The 14,149-nt window shown below is 57.0% G+C and overlaps 1 pseudogene; it reads right to left on the bottom strand.

The window, feature by feature from the left end:
* Positions 1-130: 130 nt before the first annotated feature.
* LOC109942125 (TORTIFOLIA1-like protein 3) lies at positions 131-13,462 on the bottom strand (annotated as a pseudogene).
* Positions 13,463-14,149: the final 687 nt, after the last annotated feature.

Here is a 14,149-nt window from a genome sequence, read left to right as displayed (position 1 = left end):
ATCAATCAACGACCTCGACTTCACACATACATGGCCTCGACTCCACTCATCCATGTTGCTGCAATTCGGACAAGCAGCACCAGTGCCTCGATGTCCTTCACTCGTAAAGCTATGCCCGCTCACCTCCCCGTCACCATCTCCTGCGCCACTGCCGGAAGACAGACTCGCGCTCACTTGCCCGTGGGATCTGGGCTCGCTTGTCCAAGGAGCCTCTGTCGCGTCGCGTCCGCGAGATATGTCGTAGCGGAGGCAAGATTTGTCCAACCACCTTCTTGTAACCTTTGCCACCAGTCTTCTGAAACAGCACCCGCCGCGCTTCAAGCCTCTCCCTAACATTGCCTTCTTTCAGCAGCTTCTTCTCAGCCACCATTTTAATTGGCGTTGTGTCTGGAGCCGTAGTAACAACAACCCTGTCCTCAGATTTCTTGAATTGGTCTGTGCTGTGGCATGAAGGAGGCAGATTTTTCTTAGCCACGATTGAAGGAGGGTTGCCTTTTCTATTGATGGCATTGTTCGATCCATCCGGTTGGGGCTGTCTGTTAGTCGGCTGTTGGAACTTGCTCTCAGTTGCAAGGGGATCCAACAAGGGTGAACAGTGACGTTAACAGGGTTCTCGCGCAAGATGGCAATAGCTCTGTTAATCTGGCCTCTCACGGGCACTGTGCGGGGGTATTTATAGGTATCTGAGCGCCCAGCGCCTTGTGTTAAGGACGCATGTGCCCTCAGACACCTAGGTTATCCCCAGAATATTCCCATAAAGCAGGGTTACAGACTGTAATTACAGGAATGCCTTTACAAATTAGGCCCGTAACACGCATCGGCCATGCAGGGCCCGTTACAATGGGCCGGATCGCACGTGGGCCTCCGAGCTGGACGAGGCCGCACGGTGGGATGACCTCGTCGCAGGCCTTCGTCTGATGTCGTATCGAGCGAAGGGTGTCCCTGTCCGTTTTGTCTCCGTCGGACCAGCGACTGCAGCGAAGGCCTCGAGCGAAGGGTGGCGTCTTTGCCTTCGCCCCAACATTTGCCCTCCGAGGGACCAGTTCGACAAAGTCACCTGGTGCCGAAGACGTCGCTAGATGGCGGAGATGCTGCCCTCGCTCGAAGTGGTTCCGCGGGGGTTTTTGACATGACCGTTGATTGACACCGTACTGTTGGATTGCGGGTTTCCCGAAGCGCCGCGCCCTGTTGGATTGCGGGTTTCCCGAAGCGCCGCGCCCTGTCTATAAAAGGGGGCGGGGGTCGGCGCTTTTTGAACTTCACTTTCCGCGCTCCGTGAAAACCCTAGCCGCCTTTTCCACCGTCTTGCTGCCCGTCTGCCCTCCTTGCTCTTGTTCGCCGGAGTTCTAGCTCGAGTGAAGCAAACCGCCCGCCGCCGCCGACGGTACGTAGCGATGCCGACCTCTTCTTCTTCTGCTGCCGCTACGCCGCTGGCCGACGCCTCGTCTGAGGAGACGATGAGTACTTTGGTGGTGGAGGAGTTGCGTGCCGGCGATACGGTGGATTTTGGTGTATCGCGGATGTCGTCGGTCTGCGTGCAAGATATGCAGCGTCTGGGTTACTTTGGCGGCGGAGTTGCTCGTGTCCCGGGGACGGAGGAAGTCCCCGAGCCGGAAGGCGAGTTGGTTGTGTTTGAGGCGTTCTTCGCCGCCGGTCTCTGCCTGCCTGCGCATCGATTTGTTGGAGAAGTCCTGCGCAGATTTAACGTTCAGATCCATCAGCTAACTCCGTATGCCGTGGTGGCTCTGTCAAAGTATGTCTGGGCGACGACTTCGTACGGCGGACAGCCATCAGTCGAAGTCTTTGCGAAGTACTATTGCCTGCACTGGCAGAAGAGGATGATTGGAGATGAAGTTGCCCAGTTTGGGTCCTGTACGTTTACGCCGAAGACCAGCAAGACCACGATGGAGGTAGTCGAGTTGGTTCCTTGCGCCCGCAACAAGTGGGGCAATTGGAATGAGTTCTGGTTTTATGTCGCGGAGGGTACCGTCAAAGACCATGAGGGGCTCCCTGTGTCCGAGATGTGCTCGCATTTTTACTCAGCGTACCCGCCCTTTGAGGTGGCGGAGGAGGATGCGGAAGAAGGGGCCCTTCGGTGCGCCGCCGGCTTGAGCAGTGGGCGTGATTTGGTTGAAGAATTTGTGGCGTACGGGGTATGGCCTTTGGCGCATGGTTGGGCGTTGGGCGAAGTGTGCCCTCGCCAGATGCCTTCCCATGGTGGGAAGCTGGTGCGAAGTCCTGCCTTCGCACTGGATCTGCAAGGCCGCGATCCGGCCGCCTTTGTGCGTGAGGCGGAGGATGGGGCGGTGCGGATCGTTGGTCGGTACGTGCCGAGGACAGAGGGCCAGCGTAGCTGGGATATCCGTGGGTCGAATGACCGTTTGAACTGGGTTTTTGAATTGAATCGACTGCTGTATGACGGCTATCCCGGCCAAGACGATGTGGATCGCCGCGGGAAGAAGCCGGTGGTAGAGTCTGGAGACGACCCTGCGCCGGTGGCCGCCCCATCCTCTAAGAAGAGGAGACTAGGTACTGCTATGGGAGGACTTGGGGTTTCCGATGGTTTTGCTAGAGAATTGATGAGGACATGCGCGGCCCCGGGGGGAAGGATGTCTTCGCCCGAGCTCCGGGAGTCTTCGGCGCGGATGCTGAGGGTTACCGGGGGTTGGTGGCCTAGGAATGTTCCTATCCCCCGCGCGGCCGGCGAAGACTTTTTTACATCTCACATGGTTCATAAATGGAAGGTGTTTCCTTACGGGCGGAATATTGCTGCTGTTGTGTCGGCAGTGATGGACAAGGATTGCCAGGGAGCCGCACAGAAGCGCCAGGCGATTGTCAGGCTTCAAGAAGTCAGGCCGAAGAGGCAACGAGGGGCTGCGAAGGCTGCTGCCCCCGGTGGAGGCAAGCCGCCGCTGGCGGCAAAGTCGGCCGTCCCTGCGTCTAGCAAGGCGCCGGAGGCTGCGGCTGGCGCCGGTGGCTCCAAGTCTGCGAAGGCTGTGCCGGCGCCCAGCAGGGTGCCGGAGGTCGCGAAGGCGGCCCGAGGGTTGCCGTCGCCGGGCAAGCACGTCGCCGACTTCGCCACCGATATTAGTGTGGACGACTATCTGGGTGGTAAGCCGTTGGCCCGAGGTTTTTTTTTGATTCGTTGGTATGTCGTAGGGTCGGACGAAGGCCAACTTGTTGTTGTTGCGCCCGCCGCGGCGACCACGGCGGCTGCCGTAGTGCCAAAGGCGAAGGGCGGCGCTCTTAGTGCCGGAGGCGAGATGCCGGCACTCGCTGCCGTCAGGGACGAGGCGGGCGCTGTGTCCCGCCGGCTGAAGGAGGTGAAGGAGGCACTAAGTCAGGTACGTTGAGCTAGACTTCGGGTTTTTTTGGCTTTGTTGGGGCCGCGGTCTTACGTGTGTTTTGCAGGCGGCTGCCTTCGTAGACCGCGCGGCGTCGGGGGCGCTCACGGCAGTTGTGTCTGCCGAAGTCGAGAGACTTCGGACGCAACATGCTGACGCTGTGCGGGAAAAATCGGTCGCCGACAGTAAGTGCCGCAAGCTGGCGGACAAGGTGGCCGCACTGGAGGGGGAGAAGACTAACCTCCGGCGCCAACTGGCGGGGGAGAGGAGGGAGGCCAATGAGGCCCTCGCCCAGGCGCAGGCTGCGCTGGCGGAGGCAAAGTTGGCGCGGGCGGAGGGCAATCTTGCCAGGGAGCGCGCCGAGCAGTTGGAGGAGCGGCTCAGCGCCCTGCAGAGCCGGGTGGAGAGGGCCGAGGCCGCGGCGCGCACGGAGGCAGAGCGGACGCGCAAACAGCTTATGGATTCATACCGTGAGCTGGGCGCGCAGACCACTGAGTTCGAAGTGCCGGACCGAGAGCCCGGACTTCACTGCCTGGAGTGGGTACAGGAGGAGTTGCAGGCACTCCCCACTATCGTGGAGGGGTTTATGTCTTATGCTTCCCTGGTTACCTGCGAGGGGGCGATGAACGCGCTCTCTCGCGAAGGGTGCCGGCACTATGAGGTCTTCGACCAGGCTGATGAGGATTTCGAGCGAGATATCTACAAGGTTGAGGACCCTATAGTGAAGGAATCCGCCGGAGCCATCTACGACCGGATGTGGGGTCCGCACGGTCGAGAGGTGGTCAGGGAGCGGGCCGAGACGGCGAGGGCTCAGGTAACGTTTGGCTTTTGTTTGATATTTGTTGGATGTGGGCTATGTATGGGTTTGCTGAATTTGTGTGCTGTGTCTCAGGCGGCGCGTGGCGAGAGGGTGGATGATTTCGGGGCGTTGAACAGCGCGCTGCCTAACCCGGAGTCGAACCCGGCGAAGGTCGTGCCCGAGGCCGCCCTGGAGCCGCCCCCGGAAACTGCCGAAGGCGCTCCTGACGTCCCTGCAGCCGCTGCGGCCGGCGGAGGCCCGCCCTCAGAGATAGCCGAAGGCAATCCTGATGCCCCCGCAGCCGCTGCGCCGAGGGCTGAGGGTCCTGCGACGGTGGCGGCGGAGGCACCAGCGGAGGCAACAGCGGAGGCTCCCGCGACGGCTGGGTCTTCGCAGGTGGCGTAGTGGGTGTGGGTAGTTAGGGAATTTTGGATATGTTGCTGAATTTTGGTTGCTGCGCAGGTTCAAGAATTTGGGCCTGCGCACGCAACCGCCACTACTAACTTTTTGGCGGCTTCGACCGTGGATGATGGTAATAAATTTGATGGGTCTGCATCTGAGTTTTTTGATTTTACTGACTCTGGGAGCTCGGTTGAGTGGACTGAGGAGTCGTCGGAGGAGGACTTGGACTACTTTGCGGCCTTGGATGTGGCAGCGGCGGAGGCTTCACCGCACGCTGCGGACACAGAAGATGTGCCTGGTCCGAGTACCGGGCGCCGGCGGCGAAGGGCGGTTGCGAAGCGTAGAGTGAGTGGGGCGGAGGCCGGTCAGCTTCGTGTGAGTAGGGCTGGCCGGCGGGAAGTGTTGTTCTTGCCAGCCGCCGTGAGTATAGGTGAAGGGGAATTGCGAAGTCTTTTTGAGGGTGAGGAGCTTAGGATAATGTTATTTAACTATATGGAGATGGGAATTATTCCGAAGGTTGAGCCGATGTAGAGTGTGGTGCCCTCGCTTGTACATGTGTAAAGGCTTGTATGATGAAGTTGTGTGCCCCCGCACATTTGGCTATGCTTGCGAAGGCGTTGCGTACTTGGTCAGGTGTATTTGTTATGCTTCATCCGGCTGTGCCCTCGGGCACTGCTGCGCAGATGGTCTTTGCAGTAGACTTCGGTTTTTCACACTTGCTGTGCTAGTCCGGCTGCACCCTTAGGCGACTTCTGCACGGATAGTCTTCGCGGTAGACTTCGGTTTTTCGCACTTATTGTGCTAGTCCGGCTGCACCCTTAGGCGACTTCTGCACGGATAGTCTTCGCGGTAGACTTCGGTTTTTCGCACTTATTGTGCTAGTCCGGCTGCACCCTTAGGCGACTTCTGCACGGTAAGTCCTCGCGGTGGACTTCGATTTTTCGCACTTATTGTGCTGGTCCGGCTGCACCCTTAGGCGACTTTTGCACGGATGGTCTTCGCGGTGGACTTCGATTTTTCGCACTTATTGTGCTAGTCCGGCTGCACCCTTAGGCGACTTCTGCACGGTAAGTCCTCGCGGTGGACTTCGATTTTTCGCACTTATTGTGCTAGTCCGGCTGCACCCTTAGGCGACTTCTGCACGGTAAGTCCTCGCGGTGGACTTCGATTTTTCGCACTTATTGTGCTGATCCGGCTGCACCCTTGGGCGACTTCTGCACGGAGTTGTCGCACGCGAGGGTGGCTAGCGCTGAGCCTCGCGGTGACATCGTATTGGTCGAATGTCGAAGACCGTCGTCGCGGTCTTTTTTCGACGCATGTTTTTGCGGGGGATTTTTCACTTGTGTATTACATGGCTCCGCCACGTTAAAAACCTCACCCCCCGGGAGGAAAAGAGTGCGGGCCAGAATAAAATTGTTTTTGCGAATTAAAAGGGCGAATCAGCCCTGATGAGTCAAACAAAAAATTTGTGGAGGTTGTCGATGTTCCAGGAGTGCTCCAGGTCTTCGCCGCTTGGCGTTGTGAGCCTGTAAGCGCTAGGGGAAGCTTTCGTCTTGACTATGAAGGGGCCCTCCCACCTGGGTTCCAGCTTGCCCCTAGACTCTGTCCGAGCTGTTCGGACGAGTACGAGGTCCCCTTCGTTGAATTCCCTTGGGATGACTGCATGGTCGTGTCATGCTTTTGTCTGGGCTTGGTATTTGTTTAGAGCTTGTAGGGCGAAGACTCGGTCTCCATCGATGAGATCCTTTGAAGTGGGCTCGTCCACGTCGGGGACGGCTGAAGGAACTGTTCGCGGGGACCCATGCTTTATTTCTTGTGGGGTCATGGCCTCCGATCCGTATAGAAGGCGGAAAGGAGTGAACCCGGTCGCCCTGCACTCAGTCGTGTTTAGTGCCCAGACCGCCTCGGGTAACAAATCGTCCCACTTGCCCTTTTTTCATCGAGGAGCATCTTTTTGACAGCTGTGAAGATTTTTCCGTTGGCGCGTTCCACAACTCCGTTGGACTGCGGGTGATAGACTGAGGCGAAGGCAAGCTTGGTGCCGATGGAGAAGCAAAAATCCTTGAAGTCTTGGCTGTCAAACTGCTTGTCGTTGTCGACTGTTAGTTCGGACGGTACTCCGAAGCGGCAAACAATGTTTTGCCAGAAGAATTTTTGGGCAGTCTTTGATGTTATTGTGGAGACAGTCCTTGCCTCAATCCATTTGGTGAAGTATTTGACAGCGACGAAGGCGAACTTAAGGTTCCCCTGAGCCGTGGGCAGGGGCCCGACGATGTCTAGGCCCCAGCGCTGGAGAGGCCATGTGTGGGCGATCAGCTTTGTAAACTGCGAAGGGCTGCCTGATCGAGGGGAAAACTTCTGGCAGGCTTCGCAGGACTTTGTGACCCGATTTGCGGCGCAGATCATTGCGGGCTAGTAGAAACCTTGGCGGATCACCTTAGCAGCTAGGGCCCTTGGCCCTGCGTGAGAGCCGCAGGTACCACTGTGGACTTCGCGTAGGATCTGGACACCTTCGGTTTCGGTGACGCATTTGAGCATTGGCTGACTGACCCCCTTCTTGTAGAGTTGGCCCTCAATCAGTGCGAAGTCCCGGCTTCGATGCTTGAGGCGCTTGGCCTCGTTGATGTCGGTTGGGTGATAATACCCCTGTAGGAACAGAGTTATTGGTTCCCGCCAGTCTTCGGTCATGATAAGGTTGACAATGCGGTGGCCCTCGCTGTCTTTGGTTATTTGGAGCCCTTCGGGGCTCCGGACGGCTGGTGTGCCGATGACATGGTAGAACACGTCGGAGGGCAGGGACTCACCTCTGGCGGCCGCCTTGGCCAATGCGTCGGCCTCTTCATTCTTGGCCCGGTCCACATGCTGCAAAGTGAATCCCTTGAATTGTCTCTCGAGACTTCGGATGGCCGCGAGGTATTGCATGAGTGCGGGGTCCTTTGCTGCATAGTCTTTCTCGACCTGGCCGGCAACTACCTTGGAGTCTGTTCTGATGATGCAGGTGGTGACCCCAAGGGCCCTCAGCTTGCGGAGACCCAGGATGACTGCTTCGTATTCTGCTATGTTATTTGTGCATCTGTCGGATTCCAGAGCGAAGCTGAGGCGAGCCGCATATCTGTGCTTGACTCCGGTTGGCGAGGTGATGACTGCCGCGGCGCCTGCCCCCGCATGGCACCATGCGCCGTCGCAGTGGATTGTCCAAACCTTCTCTGCGGACGGGTCTGGCTGTGCTATTGGCCCAGTCTAGTCGACGACGAAGTCTGCCAGGACTAGTGACTTGATGGCTGTCCTGGGCTCGAAATTGATGTGGTAGCCGGAGAGTTCGGCCGCCCACTTGGCAATCCTCACTGATGCTTCCGGGTTTCTGAACAATTCGCCGAGTCCCCTGTCTGAGGTGACCCGGACCTTGAATGCTTCAAAATAGTGGCGCAATTTGCGCGAAGACATAACGACTGCGTAGGCAATCTTCTCCAGCTCTGTCATGTTACATTTGGACGGTGTCAGCACTTCGGAGACATAATAAATTGGGCACTGCCTGACCACGCCCTCAACTATCTGCTCCTGCACCAGTGCCACGCTGACCGCATGCGGCGAAGCCGCAACATAAAGCAACAGGGGGAGCGAGGAGTCGGGGCTTGTAAGGACGGCCAACTCCGACAGGTACTGTTTTAAAGAGGCGAAGGCCGCTGCCTGCTCTGGTCCCCAAGCGAAGTCTTTTGCACCACGGAGTGTTTTGAGGAAGGGGAGACTTCGCTCAGCAGACCTGGAGATGAATCTGTTGAGAGCGACCAATCTGCCTGTCAGGCGCTGTACGTCTCTGGTGGACTGCGGAGGCGTCATGTTTATGATGGCCTAAATCTTGGTTGGGTTGGCCTCGATGCCGCGGTGAGATACCAGGTAGCCCAATATTTTGCCCTGGCGAACGCCGAAGACGCACTTTTCCGGGTTTAGGCGGAGTCGTGTGTCTCGCATGTTCGCGAATGTCTCGGCGAGGTCGGCGAGATGGTCCTCCTTGCTCTTGCTGGCGACGACGATGTCGTCCACATATGTGAATATATTTCTGCCAACTTGCCCTTCGAGCACTGTTTTGGTAAGCCTGGAAAAGGTGGACCCGGCGTTCTTGAGTCTCTCCGGCATTCTGATGAAGCAATAAGTGCCGAAGGGTGTTATAAAGCTGGTGCTGGCCTTGTCTTCCTCCTTCATGTATATCTGGTGGTAACCGGAGAAGCAGTCGAGGAGTGACATGACCTCACACCCGGCCGCGCTATCGACTATTTTGTCGATCCGCGGCAACGGGAAGTTGTCCTTTGGGCAGGCTTTGTTGAGACTGGTGAAGTCGATGCACATTCGCCACTTCCCGCTCTTTTTCTGTACCATTACAACGTTGGAGAGCCACGTCGGGTAAGCCACCGGCTTGATGAATTTGGCTTCCAGGAGGCGGTGCACCTCCGCCTTGGCGGCCTCTGTCTTCTCGTCGGACATTTTGCGAAGCCGCTGCTTTTTTGGTCTCACCGAAGGGTCAATTCCCAAGCTGTGCTCAATTATGGATCGGCTGACCCCGACCAGGTCGAGGGCAGACCAGGCGAAGACATCTTTATTCTTGGTCAGGCAGCAGAGGAGTTTCTCCTCTTCATGCGAAGTGAGGTCTTCGCTGATAGTGACTGTCTGCTTGGGCGTGGCCTGATCGAGGGGGACAGTCTTGGTCCCGTTGTTGCCCTGTAGCTGTGCTTTATCATGCTGTTTATCGGTTGGGCTAGCGGGCGCGGGGACCTCGCGCTGGGCCATGAGGCAGTGCACGTTTCTCTGACCGGGCACGAAGTCTCGCTCTATGTTGCGCGCAGTCTGTTGGTTGCCGTAGACCGTAATGACGCCTAACGGACCTGGTATCTTCATACATAGGTACAGTCCGTGAATGGCTGCTTCGAACTTATTGATGGAGCCCCGGCCCATGATGGCATTGTATGGATATATCATATCCACAATATCAAAGGTTACTTGCTCACTTCGGGCATTGGGTGCTACACTGAAGGAGAGAGGCAACTCTATTTTGTCGACAGGAAAGGTGCCCTTGCCGCCGAAGCCATACAACGGGTTGTCCGAAGGCTTGAGCAAGCTGTGGCTTATGCCCATGCGATCGAAGGCGTGGAGGAAGATGATGTCCGCCTGACTGCCATTGTCGACTAGGACTTTGTGCAGGTCCCAGCCTGCCACGCTGCAATTGATAACCATGGCGTCGATGTGGAGGGCGCTGCACAGGTCGACGTCTCGTGCGTCGAAGGTTAGCGGTATGTGGGACCACTTTGTCTGCACGACTGGGCTAGTGACGGCGACGTGGTTGATGCTGCGGTAGTGGTCCCGCTTCTGCCGCTTTGTGTCGAAGTCAGTGCTGGACCCCCCAGTTATCATGTGAATGACTCCGCGATACGGCTGATCGGCGAAGTCTTCCTGCTTTGGGGCGTGGGGGATGTTTTGATGTTGCTGGTGTGGTGGTGGGGGTGGGGGAGGTACGATTTGTACTTCCTGATGGTGTTGGTAAGCGTGGTGTGGTGGATGCGGGGCGGGGGCGTGGATATATGGTGGAGGGGGTTGCTGGTAAGTGTGTGCGACAACTCTGGGGTTGTCGGCTGGCTGTGCCCGTGCCATCCTGTCTCGGGTGGCCTTCGTTTCTAGGCAGTCTTTGGTTTGGTGGGCGCAGTCTTCGCCATGGAAGAGGCAGTAGAATCGGCGCGGCGGCTGCGCACGCCCCCGACCCCTACCGCGAGTTCCATTTCCGCGGCCCTGGGGGGGGATATTCCTGGCGACGAGGGGCGTCAGCAGCGGGGTGCTGGTTGGCGATGTTGTGCACTTGTTGTTGATTGCGGCCGTCTCGACCGGAGTCTGGCTGCGGAGTCCTCGTCCACGTGCGGCTGGACTGTGGAGCATCTTTGGGCTTCCTTTGGGACTCAACCTTGCGCTGGTGGAGCTCTTCGGATTTGGCGTATTTTTCAAAGAGCTGATATAATTCCTGGAGGTTCTTGGGCGGATCTCTGATGCAGTGGCTATAGAGGACGCCGGCGCGAAGGCCACTGATAGCGATCTGGTCATCGACTGAGGGCAGCTATGACTTGAGTGTTAAAAATTTACGGTAGTACTCCCGCAGAGTCTCCTTTTCCAGCTGCTTACAGAGCGAGAGTTCGGCCAAGGCGTCGGTATTTGGGCGGTACCCTTGGAAGTTGAGCAGGAACTTGTCCCGGAGGCTTCTCCAGGAATCAATGGACAGCGGAGGCAACCTGGTGAACCAGGTGAGAGCTGGGCCCTCGAGGGCGATGATGAAAGACTTGGCCATTGTGGCGTCGTCCCCTCCGGAAGATGCAACGGTGACCTGATAACTCATTACGTATTGTGCTGGGTCGGTGCTGTCGTTGTACTTGGGATAGGTCCCTGCCCGGAAGTTAGCGGGCCAAGGCATCACTTGCTGGTGTGGCGCCAGGGGACTTCGCTCGTCGAGGTAGTTGACCCCTTGGAATGGCGCCGCGTGCGGGAAGGTGTGGTCGCGCTGGGGGAAACGCGGGTCTTCCGGTTGTGCGCGCTGCTGCAGGGGTGGCCCATGCTGCAGGCCGAGGTGGCCTTCGCGCGTGTCTTCGAGTTGTGCGCGCTGCTGCAGGGGTGGCCCGTGCTGCAGGCCGAGGTGGCCTTCGCGCTGCATCAGCGCGATCTCCCGCTCGAGGTCCTGGGCCTTCTGCTCTTCGTCGCGTATCATCTGCCGCACTTTGGCTAGTGCGGACACGCGCTGGCGCTTGGCCTCTAGTATCTCTTTCTGCCTCTAGAGATTGCGGTTCTTGAGGCGCAGGGCGCGCAGCTGTAGCTGTTCTTACGCTGAGACGCCGAGGACTTCACCGTCCTCGGTGAGGTCTGCACCCCCCCAGTGGGGCGAAGCCTGGGGTGGCTGTGATTGTCCTTCAGGGCCGCAGGTGCGGAGAGTGTCGTCTTCGCAGGTGCGGAGAACGTCGTCTTTAGTGGCCTCTTGGTGGGTGGATTGGGTGAGGGCGAGGGCCTTGCCCTTTCTTGTAGCAAGTAGTGCTGCCTTCGCAGCCTCGTCATCCTTCGGGTTAGCTTTCTTGGGTGCCATCGCGGGTGGTTTTCTCGTAGCACGAACGGTGGGCGCCAAATGTTGGAACTTGCTCTCAGTTGCAAGGGGATCCAACAAGGGTGAACACTGACGTTAACAGGGTTCTCGCGCAAGATGGCAATAGCTCTGTTAATCTGGCCTCTCACGGGCACTGTGCGGGGGGATTTATATATATCTGAGCGCCCAACGCCTTGTGTTAAGGACGCATGTGCCCTCAGACACCTAGGTTATCCCCAGAATATTCCCATAAAGCAGGGTTACAGACTGTAATTACAGGAATGCCTTTACAAATTAGGCCCGTAACACGCAGCGGCCACGCAGGGCCCGTTACAATGGGCCGGATCGCACGTGGGCCTCCGAGCTGGACGAGGCCGCACGGTGGGATGACCTCGTCGCAGGCCTTCGTCTGATGTCGTATCGAGCGAAGGGTGTCCCTGCCCGTTTTGTCTCCGTCGGACCAGCGACTGCAGCGAAGGCCTCGAGCGAAGGGTGGCGTCTTTGCCTTCGCCCCAACATCGGCCATGAGTTCCTCCTTGTAATTGAAGGGCTAGAGGTGGAGCCCGAGGAATCAGCTAGGTATCGGCCATCACTTGCAGTATCTGTCCAATTATCCAATCAACCAATGTTATAAAAGAATATCCGTAGTCTGAATAACTCTCATCAAGAAAACTAAATCCAGCCAATGTAGTATCATGCATATTGTGGTTCGTACCTATAAAAAGCAAAAAGGCTATAAAATTGCAAAACGTTTTATTTTCAGAGAACTATTATTATTCAGTGTGTTGTGTTTTACTAACCAAGTCGTGCAAAGTCGAAGCAGCATTTCCTCTGCATGTGTTTGCCTCTATCTATTCTATCCCTCAGACCACACCCATGTGAAGGAAAAAATTCCCTGCAGCCTGGATGCAACCATGTAGAGCCCTTCTGTCACTGGGCTCTTTTTTCTTCTCCTTGTTTTACTACCCAGCAAAGACTATTTTTCTATCTTTTACGGTTAAATAGCCCTTTTTAATTTGTGCTTATTACGGTATGCAGTCCAAACCCGAACCAAGCACATACCTTCATGAATAGCTACATCACCTCCGAGAGAAGATCTAGACTAGGACGATGGTAAGGAGCGGACCTCCTCATCCAAATCTGGGATCTCCTTTCATGCTTCTATCAACCGGTTCATGGACTCGCGCACTGTTTTCACCTGCATTGTGCTAAGAAGGTGCCAGAAATGTCAAGAAGCCGCAGCAGATCTAACGAGGATGCCGAAGATCTCATGTGGCCGACCGACCTTATCAAATCTCTTGGCTTCGAATACGGTAATGCAAGAATATTTGTGTGAGACGAGGTCGTCTCCGTGCTCGAGGGCCAACAAAGCGAGCGACTCGGCGGCGGCCTTCCTGGCGGCCCAATCGTCGGCGCAGTGAGCGTGTCGCGGAGGAGAGGCAAGGCGGCGGAGGCGGCTCCACCACCGGAGGCTGCCGAGGCAGTGCCGATGAGGGAGATAAGTGCGGGCTTGGCCTTGAATGCCGCGCTGCGGAGGAGCTTGTAGAGGCATGGGAGGAGCCCCTAGAGGTACGAGGCAAGGTCGTCGGTGGGCTCCAAGGCTTCGACGGTGGCGGCAGCGGCGAGCACGGCGGCCAGCTGCGCGCACTGGTCCGGCTTGTGGAGCACGGCGTCGGCGAGCAGGGCCAGTGCCGCGGCGAGAATGAGCGCGGCGCGCACGAAGGAGTCCGGGTCCGGGACGCGGCACAGCGCGGCGGCCAGGAGCCTGGATCTCTTGGTAATCGTGATGGGGCAGAAGGCATGGATCCCAGCCATCGAGCGAGGATGCAGATCTCTTTGAGCAATTTGGAGTAGATCTTCCACACGATCTCAGGCGAGAGGGCGGCTGCACGCGGCCATCTCGGGACAGGGCTCAGGCAGGCGAAATCGGCGGCATGCATGGTTCAAGCAGCAGGATGCTGACGAGCGTGGGGGCAGGTGGGGCATTGCGCAGAGGGGGAGGCGGGGGGGACAAACACAGGCGGGGGCGGGGGCACAAGGTATGTGTGAACGCTGACCTTAGGGTCTTAATAGAGTAGTAAGATATGATGCACTAATTCATAGTTTTCAATGTGTAGAACCAGCCACACAATCTGGTGATCAATTTGTATCTGAACCCCTGATGACACCCACCTAGATGGAGTCGCAGATGACTCCTAGTCAAGTGGAAAATTTAGTTCTCAGACAACAGGAAGTGCGACGAGTCTTCGAGAGTTGCCCTGATGAATTTGTTACACCTAATACTGTTAGTATTTAAGTTTGACTTATATATAATTTCTGGCTTGATATTGTGCATGTAGGAAACGGGTGACGCCTAAGAGGGGGGTGAATTAGGACTTCTAAAACTTTCGCTAAACTAGGCCACAATTAAATCCCTAGAGCAAAACCTATGCAAATAATCAAAACTAGAATGTGCAAACTCAGTTTTGTCTAAGTGTTGCTATCTCTACCGCAAAGGCTAAG

This window comes from Zea mays, chromosome 1, assembly GCF_902167145.1.
Source record: "Zea mays cultivar B73 chromosome 1, Zm-B73-REFERENCE-NAM-5.0, whole genome shotgun sequence".
Lineage (NCBI taxonomy): Eukaryota > Viridiplantae > Streptophyta > Magnoliopsida > Poales > Poaceae > Zea > Zea mays.
Note: the sequence above shows the minus strand (reverse complement) of the source record. Positions and strands in the feature narration are given on the sequence as shown.